The following is a 22021-nucleotide window of genomic DNA, read 5'->3' on the forward strand; positions in this document are numbered from 1 at the left end:
TTTAAGCTTATTTACTGGTCCTTCTAACAACAATGACTGATACTTAAGAAGCCTACTGTCTGTCATCCAAATATTAACCTTAGAATTTAAGATTCCACTCACATCATGAGAAGTCAGGACAGTAAGATTTCATCCATTAATTATTTTTAAAGCTTCAGGTGCTAATAAAGCCGCTGCCCCAATTACTCTTAGGCAGTGGGGCCACCCACGTGAAACTACATCTAATTCTCTGCTTAGATAAGCAATAGGTGGCTGGTGAGGCCCTCAGGGTTGTGTCAAAACTCCCAATGCCACACCTTTTCTTTCAGTGACAAATTAAATTCTGACCCTGTGGGCAAGCTCAGAGCTGGAGCTTGCAGGAGAGCAGTCTGAAGAACCTTAAAAGCCTTTTGAGTTTCTGGAGACCAAACAAGTTTATCGGTTTGGGCCTGCTGAATTTCAGCTATAAGTTTATATAAAGGCCGGGCAAGTTCCCCATAACCCGGAATCCAAATGCGACAGTAACCTGTGATTCCCCAAAAATCCTCTCAATTGTCTTAAAGTCATAGGTAGGGGATGATTTAATATTGGTTTAATTCTCTCAGGGCCTATGGCCCTAGTCCCTTCTGATATGATTAGGCCCAGATATCTAACCGATTGATGACAAAGCTGAGCCTTTTCTCTTGATGCCTTGTAACCACAGTCTGCCAGAAAGTTTAAGAAATCTTCTGAGGCTCGTGAACAAGCTTCCTCTGTCTCAGCACAGAGCAAAATATCACCTACATATTGTAACACCACTGCTTCAGAGCTATTAAAGTTTTGTAGATCCCGTGACAAACTTTGTCCGAATAAGTGAGGACTGTCACAAAATCCCTGGGGCAAAACTGTCCAGGTTAACTGAGAAGCTGGCTGCGTAGGGTCTTCAAAGGCAAATAGAAATTGACTTTCTTCCGCCAAAGGCACTGAATAGAAGGCATCCTTTAAATCAGTTACTGAGAAATATTTGGCCCGTTCAGGAATTTCAGACAATAGAGTATAAGGATTAGGCACCACGGGGTGTAAAGGAACTACAGCCTCATTTATTATTCATAAATCTTGAACTAGTCTCCATTTACCATTCGATTTCTTTATACCCAAAATAGGAGTGTTGTAAGGACTGTTACAGGGAATTAATAGTCCCTGCTCCTTTAAATTTTCAATGATGGGTTTTAACCCTTCCTTAACTTCAGGTTTAAGTGGATACTGCTTCTTATGTGGAAATACGTGTGGGTCTTTGAGCTTAACAACTACAGGAATAGCATTTTGTGCTCGACCCACAGATTTTCCATCAGCCCATACTCTAGGATTTACATTTTGTTCAACCAAAGGGAGAGAAAGGAAGGGCTCCATATTCATGAAAACAGAGGCATGGACCTTGCTCAGTATATCCCTTCCCAAAAGGGGTGAGGGAGATTCTGGCATGATCAGAAACTCGTGTGAAAACAGCACAGAATCCCAGTTGCAAGATAAAGAATAACTTAAATAATACCTTTTGGCTCATCCAGACAGTCCCATTACGGAAGCAGATCGGGAAGAAAGTGGGCCAGGGGCTTCAGTAAGCACAGAATAAGTTGCCCCAGTATCTAAAAGGAAATCGACTGATTGGCCCCCCACAATTATTAATACCCGGGGTTCCTCAGGTGTAATTAGGACGGGAGCTTGTGTGGGGACCCCCGGGCACCTTCAGTCCTGATTGTCTTGAGAGTCCGACCCCGGAGACCTGTGCCTCTGGGGGCAGTCTCTCTTCCAGTGTGGTCCTTTGCAGACTGGACATGGAGCCGGGGGCGGCTTAGATGCCTGAGGGCAATCCCGCTTGAGGTGCCCCTCCTTTCCACAGTAATAGCAAGCCCATCCCTTTTCACCTGGGCCCCTCTGGGCATTTTTCTCATGCTGTTTAAGAACGTTTTTCATAGCCATGGAGAAGGCTTCCGCCTTTTCCTTTGTCTTTTTTTGCCTTTCTTTCATTTCCTCATATTCCCTACCATAATAGACTGTCTGAGCCAGTTGTAACAGAGTATCTAAAGACTGATTTGGTCCATACGCCTGTTTTAATAGCTTATGGCGGATATCTGGAGCCGAGTGAGTGAGAAATCTATCCTTTAAGATCACTTTTCCCTCTTCACTTTCGGGATCAATCTCAGTGAATCTGCGAAGGGCTTCTCTCAGTCTATCTAGGAATTTACCAGGAGCTTCCTTTTCCTCCTGTTCTATGTCTGCCAATTTGCCATAGTTTAAAGGCTTAGAACCCGCCTGCCTAAGTCCTTCAAGAACACATCTAACAAAATGACTCTGATCCCATTTTCCTTTAGCTGTGTTGTAGTCCCAGTCTGGTTCTATAGTTGGGACCACCTGATTCCCAGTGGGGAGGGCCGCTATCTCATTCTCCCTCTTCCCTACTGATTCATTACCAAGCCATTCATCTCCATAAGCAACCGCTTTTCCCAAAACTCGAGTCTTTGACTCAGGAGTCAGCGTTTGTCCCAAGATATACATCACATCCTTCCAAGTGAGATCATAAAGCAGAGTAACACCTTTAAAAGCTCTAATATATTTTTCTGGGTCCTCTAAGTAGTCTCCCAGATCCTCCTTGATTCTTTGTATTTCTTGATAAGAGAAAGGCTTATTAACTCTCACAGGCTGATTATTTCTCCCTATGGGTGTTTCATAGAGGCAACAGCTTGTGTGGCTGTTCCTCAGTCTCTCTGGCTGCTCTGCGCATATGATCCCAGGGATAGATTGGAGAAACCTGTTTTTCCTCTTCTCTTTGTCTCCTGTCCTCCATCTCATCTCTTACTTCAATGATCTGAGTTTCTACTGAAACCAGAGTAGTCTGAGGTCGTACTGAGACAGGCGTTGTTTGGACCTCCATGTGGGCAGTTTGAATCCCAGTTTGGAGTCCCAGGTATGGGGGCAAAGTAAGAGGACAGGAGGGAGCTGAAGGTTTCACACCCAAATCTATACCCTTAGGACATAAGTCTGGCATATTTCACAGAGAGAAAAAGGGCAACACATATGCTACTTCTACCCATTTCCCTTGTTACTTACAGAACTGGTCTAATTGTAGAACAGTATTATACTTAAAAGACCCTCCAACTGGCCACTGTTCACCATCCTCCAATGGATACCGTGGCCATGCAGTATCACATAGGAAGACCAGGTGTGTCTTCTTTAAGCCCTGGGGATCAAATCTATCCCAGTTTTTCAGGATACAGTTCAAAGGAGTGAGGCTGGAATTGTTAGCTCCCATCTTGTCCTGAAGGATCCCGGACGAGCCCCCAAGATGAAAGGTTGTTGTTGAATCACGCGAAGACACCGGGATTCTTGGCCCCTGGAGGAGAAGAATTCAATCCTGGGCCAGAGACGAGGCTTGATCACTCAGAGCTTTTGTGTAATAAAGTTTTATTAAAGTATAAAGGAGATAGAGAAAGCTTCTGACATAGGCATCAGAAGGGGGCAGAAAGAATACCCCCAGATAAACATTCTTTATCATAGCAAATAAGTATTGGTTCCCTAACACCTGCCATTGAACTAATTTGATTCTTTCCTGGATCAGCAAAGGACCATCTGAGATTTACACAGTGCTATAAAGTCTTTCAGCTTTTATCTCTACCATAGTGTAGGTTTCATCCAAGCATATTTGGATTCCCCTATGCTCAAACACCGGAGAAGGCAATGGCAACCCACTCCAGTATTCTTGCCTGGAAAATCTCATGGATGGAGGAGCCTGGTAGGCTGCAGTCCATGGGGTCACTAAGAGTCAGGCACAACTAAGCGACTTCACTTTCACTTTTCACTTTCATGCATTAGAGAAGGAAATGGTAACCCACTCCAGTATTCTTGCCTGGAGAATCCTAGGGACAGAGGAGCCTAGTGGGCTGCCATCTATGGGGTCGCACAGAGTCGGACACGACTGAAGTGACTTAGCAGCAGCAGCAGCAGAATGCTCAAACACAGATGCAGAAGCCTCCACATACCCTCTCTGCTCTGCACACCCCCTCCCTAATGCATAAAGACATGTCTGAATATATTTGAGTTCTCCATTCTAAAAAACTAGCTCTGATGGGAAGGCTCATATTACTAAAAGGTGAAAGAGGATTCCCCAACTACCTCCAACTATCCAATGGGTGCTCTTCAGAGAATAACTATTGCCTTTTTCTAACACATCTGAAAAGGAATGAGGAAGTTATTCCAACTCCAACCACAGGGACCTAAAGTAGACACCAGCAAAAGGAAAGACCAGGACACATAGTGGGAGGCTAGAAACAGATTTCTGATAACATAAACTGCCTTGAAAAGGATGGGTTAAATTTTCATAAATCCTTAGAATGCATTTTGAGAAAACCAGTTATAGATCAAATTCACTGTAGAGTGTTCTGTCCACTAAAAAAAAAAAAAAACTATGCTTCAAAAAAATTTCATAAATGCACAAAGGGTTGAGCAAATGGAATATTTTAAATAGCCTTATCAGCAACTTTGAAAACATCTTAAAAAGAAGTGATGTTTGTTGGTCTCTGGGATTTGTTCCCATAGAAAATTTGGGATTACAGTTACTGACTGAGGGCATATAATCTAGGAAGGATTGAACTGGGGTCCAGCATGCTTGGTCAGTTGATGCCTGCTTCCTCCTAGTCCCCCATCATGGACACGTTCAATGTGAATTGGCTTCCCTGGTGGTTCAGTTGGTAAGAATCCACCTGCAATGACAGAGACCTGGGTTCGATCCCTGGGTTTAAGACAACTGAGTCATGGATCAGAAGTCTTGTTTGAAACACTGTTGGTGGGAATGCAAACTAGTACAGCCACTATGGAGAACAGTGTGGAGATTCCTTTAAAAACTGGAAATAGAACTGCCTTATGATCCAGCAATCCCACTGCTGGGCATACACACTGAGGAAACCAGAAGGGACAGAGACACGTGTACCCCAATGTTCATTGCAGCACTGTTTATAATAGCCAGGACATGGAAGCAACCTAGATGTCCATCAGCAGATGAATGGATAAGAAAGCTATGGTACATATACATAATGGAGTATTACTCAGCCATTAAAAAGAATACATTTGAATCAGTTCTAATGAGGTAGATGAAACTGGAGCCTATTATACAGAGTGAAGTAAGCCAGAAAGAAAAACACCAATACAGTATACTAACACATATATATGAAATTTAGAAAGATAGTAACAATAACCCTGTATACGAGACAGCAAAAGAGACAATGAAGTATAGAACAGTCTTATGGACTCTGTGGGAGAGGGAGAGGGTGGGAAGATTTGGGAGAATGGCATTGAAACATGTATAATATCATGTATGAAACGAGTCGCCAGTCCAGGTTCGATGCACGATACTGGATGCTTGGGGCTGGTGCACTGGGACGACCTAGAGGGATGGTATGGGGAGGGAGGAAGGTGGAGGGTTCAGGATGGGGAACACATGTATACCTGTGGCAGATTCATTTTGATATATGGCAAAACCAATACAATATTGTAAAGTTTAAAAATAAAATAAAAAAGAAACATGCCATACCCTGTGCATATTTGTGTCTTTATCTGAAATACTGGGGTCAGGAAAGAGCAAAGGCTTTGATTATGAGCTATTCAAATCCCAGCTCAGCCACTTCTCCGTAATGACATTTAATATCTCTGAGTTTCATTTTCCTCTTCTCCAAAATGGAAAATATATCATCCATCTTATAGAAATTTTGGGAGAATTCAAATTACTCAAGGCAACAATGTTTCCATTGTATGCAATTTTTTTTTTTTTAATGTTTTTTCATGTATTCCTTCCCACCTTCTCCCACATAGAGTTTTAGGGAGACAAAATAACAGAATATACATGCCTGACATATAATCATCACATAATAAGTGATAATTTCTTTTCCCCTCCCTTCCCACCTTACCATCATTATAATGAGGGTTTTGTGAAAGCTAATTCCTAAAATCTCATCTAACTCTATAATTCTACTAATAAGTTCCCTGCTTCAACACTTAAGCTTTATTTGTGCATCTTTGGATCCTGGACAGTAGCAAGTTAGCACAGGTATTTAATTAGTATTTGTAGCATTAAATTTCCCCTACTATTAACCAGGTTTGAGGTGAGATGCCTGCTCTCTGTGTTTCTGGAACTATACACACTGAAGGAAATGACTCAGCTTCCTAAGTCAGGGGGAGGCTACGAGAAAGAAGGTACACCTGGCAGAGCACAGCACTGACAGGACTCACCTCTACAGGGAAGAAACCCCCACCTCACTCTGTTCCCTTCGCTGGGGAGCATCTTCCTCACATAAGATTTCAGGAATTCAGCAGCAATCTCTAACAGTTGTTACATTTTAAAAGTACTGTATCAATGTGCTATTTTTAGCCATTGCCCACAGTGCAAACGGGGCCATCAAGGATCTCCCTTTGAACCTATATTTGATTATTGGCCAAATTTTCCATATCCTGTTATAGGCTGTTTCAAAAGCATCTGTTTTCATTAAAGAGTGATCAGGAAAGTGCTCTCACATTATAGAGGAAACGGGCTTTGTTTAATATGAATTGTTGACACTATAAACCCTTGTTTCGAAGCTGAAGGAACAATCATCAACATCTGTGCCAAATCTAGTAAGACAGGCTGGGCCTCACTGACCACAAACCACAGGACTCAGTTCTGAGAAGAACTGCCCTAAAATGCAAGACTGGTGAAGTTCCAGGGTAAGGTCTCTATCACCCAAGTTTGGCACATATCACCCACTAGATATGAAAAAAGCAAAGGAAACTCAAGGAGCTATGCTCCGTCCTGCTCTGGGACCCTCTTGATCCCAATTAGTCTGTGGACAGATGATTCTCTGCTATATTTCCTCCATTGCCATCTCTCTTCTTCCTCTGCCTCTTCTTCAAAGAGTAAATATTGGATTTGGGTCACTTCAAAAACTTAAAGGATTCACCTTCTCTCCTGTCTAATTTCCACCCTTATTACTATAAATCATCCTATAGTCTTGATATATTGTCTAATATGTATACAATTGATTTCAGTATTGATCATTTGGTGATGTCCATGTGTAAAGTCATCTCTTGTGTTGTTGAAAAAGGGTATTTGCTTTGACCTATGCATTCTCTTGGCAGAATTCAGTCTTTGCCCTGTTTCATTTTGTTCTCCAAGGCCAAACTTATCTGTTATACCAGGTACCCCTTGGCTTCCTACTTTTGCATTCCAATCCCCTATGATAAGAAGGAGATCTTTTTTGGTGTCAGTTCTACGAGATATTCTAGGTCTTCATAGAACTGGTCAACTTCAGCTTCTTCAGCAGCGGTGGTAGAGGCATAGACTTGGATTACTGTGATATTGACTGGTTTGCCTTGGAAATGAACCAAGATCATTCTGTCATTTCTGAGATTGCACTGCATTTTGGACTCTTTTGTTGATTATGAGGGCTACTCCATTTCTTCTATGGGATTCGTGACCACAACAGTAGATATAATGGTCATCTGAATTAAATTCATCATTCCTGTCCATTTTAGTTCACTGATTCCTAAGATGTCGATGTTACTATCTCCTGCTTGATCATGTCCAATTTACCTTGATTCATGGACCTACCATTTCAGGTTCCTATGCAATACTGTTCTTTGCTACATCAGATTTTGCTTTCATCACAAGACACATCCACAACTGAGCACCATTTCTGCTTTGGCCCAGCCACTTAATTCTTTCTGGGGATATTAGTAGTACCCCTCCACTCTTCCCCAGTAGCATATTGGACCCCTCCAGACCTGGGGGACTCATCATTCGGTGTCATAACTTTGTGTCCTTTTATACAGTTCATGAGTTTCTCACACCAAGTATACTAGGGTGGTTTGCCATTCCCTCCTCCAGTGGATCACATTCTGTCAGAACTCTCTGCTATGACCCATCCATTTTGGGTGGCCCTACACAGCATAGCTCATAGCTTCATCACATTTTGCAAGCCCCTTCATCACGACAAGGCAGTGATCATGAAGCCATTCAATCTTAAGGGAAATCAACCCTGAATACTCATTAGAAGGACTGATGCTGAAGCTGAAACTTCAGTATTTTGATAATCTGATGTGAACAGCTGACTCACTGGAAAAGTCTCTGATACTGGGAAAGATTGAGGACAGAGGAGAAGAGTGTGTCAGAGGATGAGGTGGCTGGATGGCATTACTGATGCAATGGACATGAACTTGGGCAAACTTTGGGAGATGGTGAGGGACAGAGAGGCTTGGTGTCCTGCAGTCCATGAAATCACAAAGAACCAGACACAACTGGGCAACTGAAAAACAACAACAATCTATACATTTATGTTAACAGTATAAAAGACATTTATTGTGCATCTATAGTGCATACAGCACTAAGATATTCAACATGTGGTCTTGTTACAAAAGAACCAACAGACCTAGAGAGGAACTATGACATATATAGGAATAACTACCATGCAATGAAGCAAAAGTTAGTGTCTTCAGAATGGTAGAATTCAGACCAGAGAAAGATGATTTCCAATTGGATCAGCCAGTAAAGGAATGGCCCATGAACAGGCCTTTTAAGGATTTTAGCAGGTGATGATTGCTGTGGGAAGTACTTTGCAGGTAACAGGAAAGGCAGAAGAAAAGAAGCATCCTAGAAACCAAGGGCAAGACAGGAACTTGGCCATCAAAAAAATTCCAACAAGTCCCTTTCTGTAATGAGCTAGATGAAAGATAAATACAGAAAACCACTTACAAAAGCAAGGTTTACAGACTTCACACATTCATAAGTGCTAAATGGCACTGTGCATGGTGAGTTAGGAAGAAAACACCTGACAGAGATAGGTAATGAACTGGACACTAAAGAATGGGCTTGGGTTGGTATGGGCAGCAGAGAAGGCATTCCAGGAAAGTCAAACAAGTGAGCTAAGATATCACCTCTATGAACCCCTTTCTTCCATTTTCTTAAACATACCCACTCATTCTTTCATCTATATTTATTGAGCACCTCATATGCGCTAGGCATGAGAGATATAGGAGTAATTGTGTGGTATCATGAGCCTCTTCCCAGCATTTACTGTATCGTGGGGATGACATTAAATAAGCCCCAAAACAATTAGAATTCAATTGCAATTGTGATAACTACAGTGAAGAAAAAATACAGGGTATTTTGAACACCTGTAATTGGAATCCAGAATTTGATTTTCTCTTTAGAGTTTCTTTTTAAATTCCAAACAGATGCCAGCATATCCCACTTTCTCCAAAGCAAGCCCATGGCCCATGCCATCTTCTCCCAGTGCTCTGGGGCTCTGTGGACCTCCTTGTGGGTTCTCTAGTCTGCCTGCCTTTTAAGGACCTGAATTGGTATTACCAGTTTATCCTCAATACTGGCTGCACCAGGCCTGTGATGGCCTTGGGAGCTGTCCTTGCCTGCCCAGATCCCCTAGACCAGCTGCTGTCAGCATTGGTTACTGAAAGTTCACAGCTGCTCCCATTTCAGGAAAAGTACAGGAAATGCCTAGAAGTTGCCCCACATGTGGGTGCATGCGAGCATACATGTATATGCGGCAGACCTCCCCAACCCAACCCAACCCCTGCCATGACCCATAGACACAGGGACGCAGAAGCCCAAGCTTCTTACCGCCAGTGAAACAACTCTGTAGTGTCATTCAAGCTCCAGAGTGTTCTGGTTGAGGCCAGACTCCACCCAGCCCACGTCTTTGCCCAGCATCTTCCTGGACCCCATCCTGCCTCCCTCACAGGTTCGCCTAAGACCTCTGCCTCCATAAATCACTTGCTCAAAAATCCCCACTCCAGCTCTGCTTTTAGGAAACCCACCTAAACTCTGTCCATTTCCGGATGCTGTAGTGCCTTCCAATTACAAATTTCCCGCCCCCACCCACGCTTTGATTCTTCCTTCAATGTGCTGCATAAGATGCCAATAAGCAGTGAAATCAGACCAGCAAACAAGGGAAAGAAAGGAACAAAAGGTCCTGAGCTAATTATTCCCTGAAATAAATCCTGGTTAACAGTACAGCCAGACACATTATACAGAATTTTCACTTTTAGGCTCTTCACTTGAGAGAGCATTTTTAAGCATTCTTTTTCATTTCCCACATAACACATATTCCCCATTCTAAAACTTTTTAATATGCTAATATTAATAGCACTTTATTGAGGTATTTATATACAGTAGCATGCACAAGGCAATGGCACCCCACTCCAGTATTCTTGTCTGGAAAATCCTATGGACGGAGGAGCCTGGTAGGCTGCAGTCCATGGGGTCACTAAGAGTCAGACACGAATGAGCGACTTCACTTTCACGTTTCACTTTCATGCATTGGAGAAGGAAATGGCAACCCACTCCAGTGTTCTTGCCTGGAGAATCCCAGGGATGGGGGAGCCTGGTGGGCTGCCGTCTACGGGGTCACACAGAGTCGGACACGACTGAGGTGACTTAACAGCAACAGCAGCATGCACAAACCTCAAGACTACAGCTCAATGAATTTTGCCATTTAATTCGTACAAATGTCACTCAGATAAAGACAGCACCTTTTCTGCACTTCAAAAGGTTCTCCAGTCAGTCTAGGCTTTACACTATCTCTCAACAGAGGCAAATTCTGCCTTAATTTCTCTCACTATAACAAGTTTTTATATAAATGCAGTCATATAGTATATCTTTTCTGCCCGGCTACTTTTGTTCAATTTTTTTTTTACTTCAATCCATGTTGTTGTATGTGTTAGTTTGTCCCTTTTCATTGCTGAGTAGTAAGTGTCTCTTTGCGGCCCCACGGACTTGCCAGGCTCCTCTGTCCATGGAATTCTCCAGGCCAGAATACTGGAGAGGGTAGCTGCTCCCTTCTCCAGGGGATCTTCCCAACACAGAGCTTAAAACCCAGGTCTCCCACATTGCAGGCAGATTCTTCACCAGCTGAGCTAAAAGGGAAGCCCTTTCAAAAGTATCCCATTAGATGGATACACCACAATTTGTTTTTCTCCGGTCTCTAATTGATGGATTTTTGTGTTGTTTCCAGGGTTGGGCAATTATACACAAGTCTGCTATAAATCTCCTTGTAGACCCCATGTTAAAAGGGTTTATAGTTAGCTATAGAAAGTCTGTATAGTGAATCTTTCTTTTCTATTGTACAGTTAGAAAGCAATAAACCTATGCCATGAAGGAAGAAATCCAAGGTAATAAATCTGCAGACTAAGATTATGGGAGGGAGATTAGGCTTGAGTTCAGTGTGATTACATATTCAGTTGTGTCCAACTCTTTGCAACCCCATGGACAGTAGCCAGGCTCTGCTGTCCATGGAATTTTCCAGTCAAGAATACTCGAGTGGGTTGCCATTTCCTACTCCTGGGATCTTACTGATCCAGGAATCAAGCCTGCATTTCCTGCATTGGCAGGCAGATTCTGTATCACTGCACTACCTGGAAAACCTGAGATCAGTAGGCAGGTTTAAGACACCCAAAAGCCAGGGAAGCAGGGTCTGGGAGGCAGACTGTTCCAACCCAGTGGTCCCTCATGTTCAGAGCCTTCATGCACTTGATCTCAGCATGGAATTTACAGCTATCTGTGTTCATTTACCTACAACAAATAGATTATCAGAGCTGGGGTCTTCCCCTAGACTTGGATGAGGATACCAGAGTCAGTTCACAGTAGTAGGTTATTCAACATAAAAGATATTCAGTTGAACATGAAATCCTAATAGGAAACTCTAGGGCAGTGGTTCCCAACCTTTTTGGCACTAGGGACTGGTATCATGGAAGATAACTTTTGCATTTTATTTCTATTATTATTACATTGTGATATGTAATGAAATAATTATACAAATCACCATAATGCAGAATCAGTGGGGGTCATGGGTTTGTTTTTCTGCAACTATAAAGTTCTATATGGGGGTGATGGGAGACAGTGACACACGAAGTGCATTGCTTGTTTCGTCTACTTTATCACCTTGTTTTGATTGGTGTCACTAGAGAAAGTCCTGCTACACATAGATAGGATGTTGGAAATGGAATCAGGCTTTTCAGGGCTTTTTTGGCAATCTCAAGATATTCCTCTTTGACTTGACTCCAGAATGTATGGAGATTTGAAGTTGTCTCAAATATACTTTAAAGGCCACCATCATTTGCAATCTTAAGCAGTTGACCTCTTCTAACACAAAGTTGATTCACCTGGTTTATTCACAAATGGGTCACAGATTCATTCCTTGACAGTTTGGACATCTTTTGTGATTGGGAAATAATGCTCAAACTCTTTTGAAAGCTAAGATAGGTGATCGTGAACCAGGTGGAAGAAAGAAGGCTCTTACTCAGTCTCTTTCAAAATCTCTGCTAATGTTTTAAACATTTCAAAAATCCCTATGTTCACTTGTTTCCCTCATAATTCCAGTTTGGGTTTGAATGAAAACATTTTAACTGCTGACTTGAACACAGTTGTCATTCTCCCTTGAAGTGACAAGTTGAGTTCATTAAGCAGGTTGAAAGCAAATTTTGAGACTTATTCTGGGTTACTGAAATGTCTGCCAGTGGAGACTGTTTTCCTAAAAGAAATCTCTGGAGCAGCTCTCATAACTCAGAAACTGGCCAGTGATCAACCTTTAGAAAGCCATCTCGCTTCTTTGTATAAGAGAAGATGTGTGTACTCTGCATCCATCTCCTCACAGAGTTGCACAAACAGACATGAGTTAAGGGCATGCACTTTAATGTGATTGATAATCCTCCAAAACATTGTTAAGTTCAGGTGACAGTTTAGAGTTAGTCAGCATTTCTGTATGGATAACCCAGTACATAGACTCACATTCAGAGGCAATCTCTATGACCCAAGTAGTGAAGGACTAGTGCTGAAGCTGAAACTCCAATACTTTGGTGACCTGATGTGAAGAACTGGCTCATTGGAAAAGACCCTGATCCTGGGAAAGACTGAAGGTGGGAGGAGAGGAGATGACAGAGGATGAGATAGTTGGATGGCATCACCAACTCAATGGACATGAGTTTGAGCAAGCTTCAGAAGTTGGTGATGGACAGGGAGGCCTGGCATGCTGCAGTCCATGGGGTCATAAAGAGTTGAACACAACTAAGCGACTGAGCTGAACTGAACTGAGTGAAACCAGCAAACGGTCCAATCATGGAAGCTGCTCTGTTCATGCATGTCACAGCACAAATTGAATAGTTCTGCACGTGTGGTGTTGGTTGGCCACAAAAGTGCACATAACATATCCTCATGCACATTCTCCTGAAAAAATATATTGCACAAAAACCAGCATTGTTGCCTTGTTGTCAGCATCAGTAGACTCGTCAACCTGGAATATAGTACAGTGACTCCTCTCTAATAATTGTTCCTCAATATCCTCTGCTATTTCATCCATTCATCTAGTTATGGTGCTAGCTGAAAGAGGAACATATGCCATCTTTTGAACTACAGCCTTTCCTAAAAGTTCATGAAAAATGTCCATAGTAGCAGTCAAGATCAACTTTTCACCAATAGTAAAGGGCATCTTAGCTTTCCAGTGCAATTAACTACTAATAATGATGTGCTCAACATTTTTTTTTTTTTTGGTTCAAGCTCTTTTTTTCACAGAAATCCCTTGCATTCCTATACACTGATAATGAGAAAATAGAAAGAGAAATTAAGGAAACAATTCCATTCACCATTGCAACGGAAAGAATAAAATACTTAGGAATATATCTACCTAAAGAAACTAAAGACCTATATACAGAAAACTATAAAACACTGGTGAAAGAAATCAAAGAGGACACTAATAGATGGAGAAATATACCATGTTCATGGATCGGAAGAATCAATATAGTGAAAATGAGTATACTACGCAAAGCAATCTATAGATTCAATGCAATCCCTATCAAGCTACCAACGGTATTTTTCACTGAGCTATAACAAATAATTTCACAATTTTTATGGAAATACAAAAAAAACTCGAATAGCCAAAGTAGTATTAAGAAAGAAGAATGGAACTAGAGGAATCAACCTGCCTGATTTCAGGCTCTACTACAAAGCCACAGTCATCAAGACAGTATGGTACTGGCACAAAGACATAAATATAGATCAATGGAACAAAATAGAAAGCCCAGAGATAAATCTATGCACCTATGGACATCTTATCTTTGACAAAGGAGGCAAGAATATACAATGGAGAAAAGACAATCTCTTTAACAAGTGGTGCTGGAAAAACTGGTCAACCACTTGTAAAAGAATGAAACTAGAACACTTTCTAACACCATACACAAAAATAAACTCAAAATGGATTAAAGATCTAAATGTAAGACCAGAAACTATAAAACTCCTAGAGGAGAACATAGGCAAAACACTCTCCAACATAAATCACAGCAGGATCCTCTATGACCCACCTCCCAGAATATTGGAAATAAAAGCAAAAATAAACAAATGGGACCTAATTAAAATTAAAAGTGTCTGCACAACAAAGGAAACTATAAGCAAGGTGAAAAGACAGCCTTCAGAATGGGAAAAAATAATAGCAAATGAAGCAACTGACAACTAACCTCAAAAATATACAAGCAACTCCTACAGCTCAATTTCAGAAAAATAAATGACCCAATCAAAAACTGGGCCAAAGAACTAAACAGACATTTCTCCCAAAGAAGACATACAGATGGCTAACAAATACATGAAAAGATGTTCAACATCACTCATTATCAGAGAAATGCAAATCAAAACCACTATGAGGTACCATTTCACACCAGTCATAATGGCTGCGATCCAAAAGTCTACAAGCAATAAATGCTGGAGAGGGTGTGGAGAAAAGGGAACCCTCTTACACTGTTGGTGGGAATGCAAACTAGTACAGCCACTATGGAGAACAGTGTGGAGATTCCTTAAAAAACTGGAAATAGAACTGCCTTATGACCCAGCAATCCCACTGCTGGGCATACACACTGAGGAAACCAGAAGGGAAAGAGACACGTGTACCCCAATGTTCATCACAGCACTGTTTATAACAGCCAGGACATGGAAGCAACCTAGATGTCCAAGAGCAGATGAATGGATAAGAAAGCTGTGGTACATATACACAATGGAGTATTACTCAGCCTTTAAAAAGAATACATTTGAATCAGTTCTAATGAGGTGGATGAAACTAGAGCCTATTATACAGCGTGAAGTAAGCCAGAAAGAAAAACACCAATACAGTATACTAATGCGTATATATGGAATTTAGAAAGACGGTAATGATAACCCTGTATGCGAGACAGCAAAAGAGACACAGATGTATAGAACAGTCTGTTGGACTCTGTGGGAGAGGGTGAGGGTGGGATGATTTGGGAGAATGGCATTGAAACATGTATAATATCATATGTGAAACGAATCGCCAGTCCAGGTTCGATGCAGGATACAGGATGCTTGGGGCTGGTGCACTGGGATGACCCAGAGGGATGGGATGGGGAAGGAGGTGGGAGGGGGGTTCAGGATGGGGAACAGGTGTACACCTGTGGTGGATTCATGTTGATGTATGGCAAAACCAATACAATATTGTAAAGTAATTAATCTCCAATTAAAATAAATAATTTTTTTAAAAAGCTTTTTTTGCCATCACCAGATTGATACATTTAATAAACATCTCCATAAAATGTATAATTTTTACTTTATAACAGCTACCCCTAACATCAAGTTAATTTTTTTTTAATTTTTTAATTGAGGGATAATTGCTTTAGAGAAATTTGTGGTTTTCTGTCATACATCAACAAGAGTCAGCCATGGGTGCATCCATGTACCTCCCGGACCTCCCTTCCATCCCTCTCTCCCATCTCCCTCCCCATCCCACCCTTCAGCCTGTCGCAGAGCCCTTGTTTGAGCTCCCTGAGTCATACAGCAAATTCCGATTGGTTATCTACTTTACATATGGTATTGTAAATTTCTATATTATATTCTCCATACATCTTCCCTTCTCCCTGCTCTCCTCCTCCCTATGTCCATAGGTCTGTTCTCTATGTCTGTTTTTCTACTGCTGCCCTGAAAATAAATTCATCAGTGCTATCTTTTTAGATTTCATATATATCAGTAAATGTCAGTAAATGATATTTATATTTCCCTTTCTGACTTACTTCACTCTGTATAATAGGCTCTAGGTTCATCCACTTCATTAGAACAGATTTAAATGTGTTCTTTTCATGGTTTAGTAGTATTCCATTGTATATATGTACCACATCTTCTTTATCCATTCATCTGTCAGTGGACATCTAGTTGCTTCCTTGTTGTAACTATTGTAAATAGTGCTGCAATGAACAGTGGGGTACATCTGTCTTTTTCAATTTTGATTTCCTCAGGGTATATGACTAGGAGTGGGATTGCTGGGTCACATGGTAGTCTTATTCCTAGCTTTTTTTTTTTTTTTTTTTCCTTGCCAGCATTTGTTATCTCTTTTATTTTTTTTCTTTTTATTTTTTTTCTTGAAAGATAAGTGCTTTACAGAATTTTTTTGTTTTCTGTCAAACCTCAATATGAATCAGCCATAGGTATACATATATCCCCTCCCTTTTGAACCTCCCTCCCATCTCCCTCCCCATCCCACCCCTCTAGGTTGATGCAGAGCCCCTGTTTGAGTTTCCTGAGCCATACAGCAAATTCCTGTTGGCTATCTATTTTACATATGGTAATGTAAGTTTCCATGTTATTCCTAGCTTTTTAAGGAATCTCCATACCATCTTCCATAGTATCAGTTTACATTCCCACCAGCAATGCAAGAGTGTTCCCTTCTCTCCACACCCTCTCCAGCATTTATTGTTTGTAGACTTTTTGATGGCCATTCTGACTGATGTGAGGTGGTATCTCGCTATAGTTTTGATTTTCATTTCTCTAATAATGAGTGATGTTGAGCATCTTTTCATGTGCTTGTTAGCCATCTGTATGTCTTCTTTAAATAAATGTCTCTTCAGGTCCCTTTCCCACTTTTTGATCGGGTTGTTTGCTTTTCTGGTATTGAGTTATATGAGTTCCTTATATATTTTGGAAATTAATTCTTAGTCAGTTGTTTCCTTTGCTATTATTTTTTCCCATTCTGAGTGTTGTCTTATCACCTTGTTTGTAGTTTCCTTTGCTGTGCAAAAGCTTTTAAGTTTAAGTTTAATTAGGTCCCACTTGTTTATTTTTGCTTTTATGTCCATTACTTTCAGAGGTGGGTCATAGAAGATCCTGTTTGATTTGTGAGTGCAGACACATTTGATGAAGTGGATGTTGTTCAGTCACTCAGCCATGTCCAACTCTGTGACCCCATGGACTGCAGCATGCCAGACTTCCCTGTACTTCACTGTCTCCCAGAGCTTGCTCAAATTCATGTCCACTGAGTCAATGATGCCATCCAATCATCTCATCCTCTGCCCCCCACCTTCTCCTCATGCCCTCAATCTTTCCCAGCATCAGGGTATTTTCCAATGAGTCAGCTCTTCACATCAGGTGGTCAAAGTACTGCAGCTTCAGCTTTAGCCTTGGTCCTTCCAATGAATGTTCAGGGTTGACTTCCTTTATTTTGACTGGTTTGCTCTCTTGATCTCTCAAGAGTTTTCTCCAGCAACACAGTTTGAAAGGATCAGTTCTTCAGTGCTTAGCCTTCTTTGTGGTCCAACTCTCACATCTGTACATGACTACTAAAAAAACTACAGCTTTAACTATGTAGACCTTTGTCAACAAAGTGATGTCTCTGCTTTTTAATATGCTGTCTAGGTTTCACATAGCTTTACTTCCAAGGAGCAAGCATCTTTTAATTTCATAGCTGCAGTCATCATTCCCAGTGATTTTGGAGCCCAAGAAAATAAAGTCTGTCACTGTTTCCAATTTTTCCCCATCTATCTGCCATGAAGTTATGGGACCAGATTCCATGACCTTAGTTTTTTTAATGTTGAGTTTTAAGCCAGCTTTTTCACTTTCCTCTTTCACTTTCATCAAGAGGCTCTTTAGTTCCTCTTCACTTTCTACCATTAGGGTGATGTCATCTGCATATTTGAAATTATTGATATTCCTCCTGGCAATCTTGGTTCCAGCTTGTGATTCATTCAGCCTGGCATTTCACATGATGTACACTGCATATAGTTTAAATAAGCAGAGTGACAATATACAGCCTTGACATACTTCTTTCCCAATTTTGAACCAGTCCATTGTTGCATGCCCGGTTCTAACTGTTGCTTCTTGACCTGCATATAGATTTCTCAGGAGGCAGGTAAAGTGGTCTAGTATTCCCGTCTCTTTAAGAATTTTCCACAATTTGTTGTGCTCCTCACATAAGTGGTGGCCTTCAATAATTACTTCTGTTCTTCATGTTCATGTTTTTTTTTTTTTTTCTTTTGAAAAACTCCAAAGGCTTGTCTTTTAATGCAGGGTGCTTGGTCTCCACATGGTGAAGCAGTTTTGAAGGTTTCATGGCTTTATTTGATAGCCAGTCAACCACATATTATATATATAAGCAGGCTTGGAGAATGTGAATCACTTATTGCAAGGAACCCATAATTTAGGTAGGACTCTTTGTATTTTCTTTTAAAAGCAGCTTTCTTTTTGTTGGCAGTCTTAGAGTCTTCTGCTGTCTCATCCCTGGGCCTTTCCCCCTTTTTCAAAGAAGCTCCCAGTAATGTTTGTTTTATACTCATTTTGGTTAGGGTTAGCTTGTGAGCTTATCAAAACTGTGACTGAAACAAATGCACAGTGTGGGAAAGATGCATAGATGGAAGTGGTAAATAAAATAATGGGCAAGCCATTTTCAGACTAAAATAAGTGTTGGATTCTGACCTAAAGCCTGCCACCAGATTCGACTGTACAATAGAAGTACATCAACTCACTTGCCACTATACAGCCCTTCACCAGATGCAGCTTAACTGTCACTTCCCACTCAATGATAGAGTTTCGATATGAGTCTAAGTAACTGATTTACTGTGGTGTCTAAGCAGTCAAACCTCTCTGCTAATGATAATCTGTATTTGCAGTCACTTCCGAATCCTAGCATCACCACCTCAGCTCCACCAGAGATCATCAGGCATTAGATTCTCATAAGGAGCATGCAACCTAGATCCCTCACATGGGCAGTTCACAGTAGAATTTGCACTCCTATGAGAATCTAATGCAGCCACTGATATGACAGAAGGTAGAGCTCAAGCAGTAATATGAGGGATGAGGAGCAGCTATAAATACAAATGAAGCTTCACTCGCTGGCCTGCTACTCACCTCCTGTTCCAAAGTCTGATTCCTAATGGTACCAGTCCATGGTCCAGGGTTTGGTATCCCACCCTTAAGTAGGACAGCCCCCACTTAAGGGATTTATTTTCCAGTACAGGAAATTCTCAAAATCCCACATGCGTTTTACAGCCCATACTAAACTCACTTCCTACTTTACTAATTTCTTTACAGCAGGCTTCCACATATTGAGTATGACATTTTTTGTCTTGAATTATTAAAGTACTGAGTTTACAAAAACTCAATTATTTAACATTTACAGCTACATAAGAGCTAGGTCCCATTATTATTCTCATTTTACAATTGAATAAATAGGCACAGGGAAGTTAAGTAACTTGCCCAAGTTCTGCAGCTACCAAAGTCATGCTGCTATGTCCACTGGCTTGTTTTATTTCATTTTTAATACTGAACCATGGAGATGCCCTATAAAATAGCAATTATATTTATCTATAAGCCACAGACTCAAGAATATAGTGCACAGATAAGACAAAAAAAAAAGAAAAAGAACAAAATATATGGGTTTTCCAGCGTCCTGAAAAGCTGAAAGTGGACATATAATAATATGCCCAAGTCTTTAAAACACTGGAGACCCCAGGATGGGGACATGGCCTTGTTGCTCCTGAGGCTGGTTGGAAAATTAGGAAGGATCTGAATGCTATGAACAGTTCCTATTTGGGACACAGTTTGTTTGCAGCAAGTTTCCCCAGAGCAGCATATAGGTCACATGTGTTAAAAGAGCTTGGTGTTGAGAGCAATGCACTTGGCCTATGGCAGGGTCCTCCAAGTTTGGCATGAAGAGAAGGAACTTGGGATAGAAAGATCAACTACAGTGCGTGCACCCCTGCACTGAGTGGTCGCTTAGTTTCTGATGCAATTCCAAGTCCTTAGAAACAATTTGTCTTTAAAATGTTGAGGAGTGATCTTTTCCCAAAAATTGATAGCCCACCAGAGATGTCATAATGAAGGTTAAAAGAAAAGCAAATACCTTAGGTCCCCAGTTAGAACCTTTTTACTCTTGTTTGACATACAAGTCTAACAAACATAAAAGAGAGAAGAAACAGAGCATATGCAAGGCCACACACAGCAAGAGAAAGGATCCCTGAACCCTGACAAGCAGGGAGTAAGAACTCAAAGACTATAATTCAGCTTTGTTGTTATTCAGTCACTAAGTCATGTTTGACTCTTTGTGACCTCATGATCTGCAGCATGTCAAGCTTCCCTATCTTTCACTATCTCCCAGAGTTTGCTCAAGTTCATGTCCATGAGTCATTGATGCCATCCAACTACCTCATCCTCTATCTCCCCGTTCTCCTCTTGCCCTCAGTCTTCCCCAGGATCAGGGTCTTTTCCAAGTTGGCTGTTCCTATCAGGTGGCCAAAGTAATGACACTTCCACTTCAACATCAGTGCTTCCAATGAGTATTAGGGTTGATTTCCTTTAAGGTTGACTGGCTTCAACTCCTTGCAGTCCAAAGGATTTTCAAGAGTCATGTTCAGCACCACAATTCGAAAGCATCAATTCTTTGGTGCTCAGCCTTCTTTATAGTCCAACTCCACACAGTTGACTATTGGAAAAGACATAGCTTTGACTACGTCTTTGTCAGCAAAGTGATGTTTCTGCTTTTTAATACACTGTCTAGTTTGTCATAGCTTTTCTTCCAAGGAACAAATGCCTTTTAATTTCACGGGTGCAGTCACCATCTGCAGTGATTTTTTAGAGCCCAAGAAAATAAATTCTGTCAACATTTCCCCTTTTTTCCCATCAATTGCCATGACATTATGGGACCAAATGCCATGATCTTGGTTCTTTGAATGTTGAGTTTTTTTTGTTTGTTTGTTTTAATTTTATTTTATTTTTAAACTTTACAATATTATATTGGTTTTGCCATATATCAAAATGAATCTGCCACAGGTATACATGTGTTCCCCATCCTGAACCCTCCTCCCTCCTCCCTCCCCATACCATCCCTCTAGGTCGTCCCAGTGCACCAGCCCCAAGCATCCAGTATCGTGTATCGAACCTGGACTGGTGATTCGTTCCATATATGATATTATACGTATTTCAATGCCATTCTCCCAAATCATCCCACCCTCTCCCTCTCCCACAGAGTCCAAAGGACTGTTCTATACATCAGTGTCTCTTTTGCTGTCTCGTATATAGGGTTATTATTACCATCTTTCTAAATTCCATATATATGCATTAGTATACTGTATTGGTGTTTTTCTTTCTGGCTTACTTCACTCTGTATAATAGGCTCCAGTTTCATCTACCTCATTAGAAATGATTCAAATGTATTCTTTTTAATGGCTAAGTAATACTCCATTGTGTATATGTACCACAGCTTTCTTATCCATTCATCTGCTGATGGACATCTAGGTTGCTTCCATGTCCTGGCTGTTATAAACAGTGCTGTGATGAACATTGGGGTACACGTGTCTCTTTCCCTTCTGGTTTCCTCAGTGTGTATGCCCAGCAGTGGGATTGCTGGATCATAAGGCAGTTCTATTTCCAGTTTTTTAAGGAATCTCCACACTGTTCTCCATAGTGGCTGTACTAGTTTGCATTCCCACCAACAGTGTAAGAGGGTTCCCTTTTCTCCACACCCTCTCCAGCATTTATTGCTTGTAGACTTTGGGATTGCAGCCATTCTGACTGGCATGAAATGGTACCTCATAGTGGTTTTGATTTGCATTTCTCTGATAATGAGTGATGTTGAGCATCTTTTCATGTATATGTTAGCCATCTGTATGTCTTCTTTGGAGAAATGTCTATTTAGTTCTTTGGCCCATTTTTTGATTGGGTCATTTATTTTTCTGAAATTGAGCTGTAGGAGTTGCTTGTATATTTTTGAGATTA

This window comes from Bos grunniens, chromosome 13, assembly GCF_055505025.1.
Source record: "Bos grunniens cultivar Pamir isolate PY7600 chromosome 13, Bosgru_T2T1.0, whole genome shotgun sequence".
Classification (NCBI taxonomy): domain Eukaryota; kingdom Metazoa; phylum Chordata; class Mammalia; order Artiodactyla; family Bovidae; genus Bos; species Bos grunniens.